Source organism: Solanum verrucosum, unplaced genomic scaffold (assembly GCF_900185275.1).
Source record: "Solanum verrucosum unplaced genomic scaffold, falcon-dt-bn FXZP01000015.1, whole genome shotgun sequence".
Lineage (NCBI taxonomy): Eukaryota > Viridiplantae > Streptophyta > Magnoliopsida > Solanales > Solanaceae > Solanum > Solanum verrucosum.
Window position 1 is genome coordinate 1,258,603 of NW_026020070.1, and position 6,000 is coordinate 1,264,602.

Genomic DNA, 6,000 nt, shown 5'->3' on the forward strand with positions numbered 1-6,000 from the left:
GTACACTATGATTTTGTGTTGATACTGCACTTGCTCTTATTTTTGTTGAGTACAGGGCATCTTCAAGCGACTACTGACAGACCTCGCTTAGGAGATCAATGATCGTTGCTTCGAATTCAAGGGTGAGCCAATTCTTCCGGGCAGCCATGGGATTCTCTTTCGTCTATGTCCACCATTTCTGGACTTAGACTTATGTTCCAGTTAGTTGATTAGTTCATAAGATTGGGGTTGCATCCCTTCTTGTTTAGACTTGGTTGTTAGATGTTTTGGTACATTGACTTTCAGGTTCTAGGTTATTTCTTCCGCATTTGTTTAGTTCTTGTTAGACTTTTGTTGGAGTTTATGGGAACTCCCTATTTATTTCGTTAATATTGACTTGAATGCCTTAGTTATTGCTTTATTTGCTTGGTTTGGATTCTAGTAGTGGTTCTCCCACCGGAGTGTTAGTGTGGATGCCAATCACAACGGTCTGGGTCGTGACAGTTTCTAAGAATATTTTTAGTTTCATCAATAACATTCATGTTAGAGACAAAGATCAATAAATCGTCAACATATAGACAAATAATTACATGTGAATTATTCCAAGACTTATGATAAATGCACTTATCACACTCATTTGTTTTAAAACTATTTTCAATCATGCAGGAATCAAATTTTTCATGTCATTGCTTTGGTGCCTGTTTCAAGCCATATACAGATTTAATAAGTTTACATACTTTGTTTTCTTGGTCTGCTTCAACAAAATACTCGGGTTGATCCATATAAATTTTCGCATTTAGGTCTCTATTTAGAAAAGTTGTTTTTACATTTATTTAATGAATTTGCAAATCAAAAATTGTAGTCATAGCATTTAAAAGTTTTATGGATGTAATTCTTGTTACCGAAGAAAAGGTATCAAAAAATTCTAGGCCTTCTAGTTGTTTAAAACCTTTTTGCAACTAGTCTAGCCTTGTATTTATCAATAGATTCATCCAGTTTCAACTTTTTCGTAAGATCCATTTGCAACCAATTGTTTTACAAATCGGTGATAAATCAAATAACTTCCAAGTTATATTAGAAATTAGTGATTTCATTTCATCATTTACAACCTCTTTCCAAAAAATAGAATCATGTGAAGATAATGCTTCTTTCAAAGTGAAAGGGCCATCTCCAACATTAAACACATAAAAATCAGGACCACAATTTTTTCTACTCTAGCACTTTTACTTCTTCTTAACTCAAAATCATCAATTTCTTTATTTTTCAAAGTAGAAGTAGAAGAACTAGGTAGTGACAATATATTTTGTTCAATCTTTTGACCCCCACTATTTTTAGAATCAAAAGGAAATTTATTCTCATGAAAAACAGCATCACTTGATTCAATTATAATAATATCTTTAAGATTAAAAAATCTATAGGTTGTACTATTTGAAGCATAACCAAGAAAAGCACAAGTTGTAACTTTCTTACCCAACTTTGTAATCTTGGGATCTATTATCATCACAAAGGCTAGACAACCCCAAACTCTTAGATATTCCAAACTTGGCTTGTGACTTTTCCACAACTCAGAAGGTGTCAACTTAGATTTTTTATGAGGCACAAGATTTAACACATAACAAACAGTTAAAATTGTTTCACCCCATAAATTTAAAGGTGCATGTGACTCAATAAGCATGACATTAGTCAATTCAACCAAAGTTCTATTTTTCCTTTCCGCAACACCATTAGATGAAGGAAAATAAGGAGGAGTAGTTTTATGAATTATTCTCGATGATCTAACAAAAGAATTAAACTCATTTGACTCAATTCACGGCCTCTATCACTTTTAGTTCTTTTTATTTCTCTTCCAAACTTATTTTCAACCTCATGGAGATAAGTTTTAAAATTTTCAAAAGCATAACTTTTATTTTTTATTAAGTACACATATGTAAACTTAGAAAAATCATCAATGAAAGTGATAAATTATCGATTACCTCCATGAGTTAAAATTCCTCCAAGTTCACAAATATCAATATGAACTAATCTAACAAATCGATTTTTCTTTCAACTTGAAAATGAGGTCTTTTAGTGATTTTGTCTTTACTACAAGCCTCACACTTGGGATTAATCCTAAACTACTCATGATTTCAACATAACGGTTATTAATATGACACAAACAAGCATGCCAAAAATTGGTAGAAGAAAGCATGTAAGCAGAAGTAGAAACTTTATTCATTTCAACATTCAGTTTGAACATCCCATCACAAGCATACCCCTTTTCCCACAAAAATACCCTTCTTCACAATTACATATTGATCAGATTCAATAATCTGTTTAAAGTCTGCTTTACTAAGAAGAAAACTAGACATCAATTTTTTTCTCATGGAAGAAATATAAAGTACATCTTTCAAAGTTAATACCCTTCCATAAGTAAAACACAATTCAACTTCTCTCGGTCCAAGCACTTGAGTAGTGTCAGAATCACCAAGCATGATGGTTTTGGGCTCCTCAAAATGAGTATATTTTTTAATTCAATCTTGTCATAACAGACATGACGGTTTGCACCAGAATTAGCCCACCATCTATCAACACTCTCAACCATGTTTATGTCATTAATAACCGCCAGAAAAGGTTCTTCGGTAACGTTTGCTTGAGGATTAGGACCACATTTCCGAAATTTATAAAATCGAGCAATATGCCCACTCTTGCCACAAACAAAGTACAGTCCCTTATCTTGAACTTGTTGATTTTGTGCTTGGTTATTTTCACAATTATTTTTTCTTGAGAGGTCTACCATTATTTTTCGTGAAGTTTTTCTTATTAGGCTTCAAAAAAGTATTTTTGTGAGATTCAGGAGTAGCATTATTTGAAGTAATTAAAATTACCTTTGTTGTGATGCTGCTCTCTTCTGTTTGTAAAAGTGCATCTTTGCCCCTTGCCTCTTCTTCTATGCAGATTTTCATTATAAAGGTATTAAGAGGGGTTTCCTTTTGTTTGTGGCGCATAGTTTTTTGAAATTCCTCCCAAGAAGGTGGAAGTTTATCTAGTATGCCACAAACAATAAGGTTATCTCCAATTTTGACCTCCTCGGACCTGAGCTCTCCAACAATCATTATAAAGTCTTGAGCTTGGTCTACCACTGTTTTTTTGGCCACATTTGGAAACGAAAAAATCTACTACCTGCATATTTTTTCGCTCCAGCCTCTTCGGTATCATACTTACTCTGCAATGCTTTCCAAATTTTCTTTGCACTAGAGTAAGTTCTATCATAATAATCTAAAAAAATATTAGACAGACAATTAAGAATATAATACCGACATTTATAGGAATCACCATCGTACTTTTCCACTTTCTCATGATGAGAAATAAGTTCATCATCATCCATGGAGGTGTCATCAACTTTATTAGGATTCTTATCAATTAACACATAGGAAACATTGAGAAGACTTAAGTAGAAAAGTAGTTTACCCTTCCATTTTTTGAAATGGTTACCATTTAACTGAAATGGCTTGTTAAGGTCTCTCATCTTGACATCCGCGGTTTTTCAATTATAGTCATTATTGAATCTCCTTAAAATTGTTAGTGAAAAACTACAAAATAACAGAATTACAAGATTACAATTGAAAATAAAATAAAGAAATAAAAATCTCTTCAGGCTGAGGCGCGGATATCTCGCTCTCTTTAAGGTGATTCAAGTCCACTGCAACAAATGTTTTTCACCAGTCTAGCAATAGTCCTCTTGACTTGTCCCCTCCAAGATACAACAGCCTAATCACAAAGTGTAACTCAACAAACTCTGGACAAGAGTTGAGTTCAAAGCTCCACAAAAAGAACACCTCCCTTCAATTAATAAGAACTCTCTTTTTGGCAAACTTTATGCACTCTATATTTTTCTTATGTATCTAAACCAAATGAAAACCATCACTATTTATACTAGAAGAAGTCTTCCTAGCATTGAATAGGAAGATAATGGGGTAGTAAATATTAAAGATAAATGACCTTAGGAATTACATAGCTTACAAGGTGTAATGGAGAAATAAAAAATGGAATAATAGAGGGGTAACCAATGCCTCTAAACTTTCCAACGTTCACAACAACGTTCATCACAAAGCATAAATGCAATAAGGCATGTGGTTATTAATTAACCACTAAGTAATTAGTAACAAATGCACAAGTGCTTACCCATTGCAGCAATGATCTAGTAGATGCTTCAACGAATAGAATAAACATTGTTAATGTGTTCATTCCAAGGTAGAAGATAATATAATATTAAAATGCCTACACTAACAAATTATAGAGAATACTTGTGTAATCTTGGAAACATTTCACATCGCTAAAATAGTTTCTTAGGACAGTGCCCACGACTCAAGTATTAATTTTCTATACTAATATCTAAATATCATTTTAGTAATATTTATCTTATTTTATTTTATAAATAATATTATATATTATTATTGTGAAATTTTAATTATTCCCCAACAAGGAAAACCGGGGAATATTTGTCTGGCACGCACTAATCTTTGGTGATGCAGAATTTCCTCTACTTGTATTGACAGGGAGGTGCCCCTTATTCAGGATGGGACTACAGTACCACTAGAACGTGTGGTCATCCCTTGAGGAGTTGGCTTAGAGGACCCTGGAGGAGGTGTGAGAGTTCATTCAGCGGGTGAGATGTTTTCGCAGCATGCACCTTAAGTGATATGCAGTACTGGTAGACCGATCGAGGAGATGGATCTAGGCGATCACCATGGATAATCTAGAGATTGAAATGCGTTGACTTGTAGGCCAGCAGCCCCTCTTATCAAAGATAAACTGGAGGTATATATCTCATGACTCTCATCATTCAAAGAAGGAAAAAGAGGATCTTTTCATCAATAACTCAGCATATTAGGCAGAACATAGACCAGCGTTGATGATAACTGTTGCAGAAGGAAACAGATATTGTGTTTGAAGAAATAATTAAGGAGACATTTTCAATTTCTAACGAACTAACTGGCATCTTAATTGATTCGTTTTCTATAGTTGTATGTATGTATATATGCAGGGAAGGATCGAGAAAATGAAGGAGAATGGGAATAAACGGCCAGTGATCAGTCATAATCTCCCGGAATGGATATCGTGAGCTTACAACCCACGATCGAGAAGTAGCTCAATTAATGATAAAGAATGAGTTTCTAGTATTGATCAGGGAAGAGTAACGATTAGACGAAATATAAAACAAGGCAAATTCGTCTTTGAAGCAAGAAATTCTCTCTTTCTCTGCTTTAAACAAGGCAAGATCATCATCTTTATTCCTTGTCCCTCCTCCAAGACTTGGCCCTCTCTTGTGATTGTCTAAGCATCTTATTGCTGCATCACCATTTCCACGTCAACTAATTATTGAACAACTTTTCCCATGAATAGCAAATCTAAATTGGTGATTAGTTTTATTATATCACAAAACCGCACTTGTACTGGCGAAAACAAACAGGATTCCACAAATATACTGTAATTCCAAATCACTAGCCTCCTACCCTATTATTAACTAATCACACAAACAAGTAAGTCAACATATAATCAGTGGCGGATCTATGCAGAGATTTGGGGGTGCCACGCCACCCCCGAACTTCGATGGAAACTCTATATATACATAGGTATATATATATAATATTTATATAAATATAAATCGTGCCACCCACAGAACAAAATTGTCTTGTGGTGCCATGGTAGGAGGGCAACTTTAGAAGGCTGATGTTGCAGGTTCGAATCCCATTTGTACCTATTTTTTTGAGAAATTTGATGCAGATCTTTTTTAAGAAAAAAAAAAGGCTCCAAGCACTGGCACAATTTTTATTTTTATTTTTTTATAATTGTTATTGACTTAAATTAAATTAATTACATTATTACTCCTTTGACTTTTCTTTTATTTGATTAAATACTCAATAAAAGTGTAATATCTTATTATTTACATTTTATTGATTGATTTATGATATATATCGAAAAGACAAATAATTTAATCAAATATAAAATTAATTTAATCGATAAGTCTATTTGGCACCCACA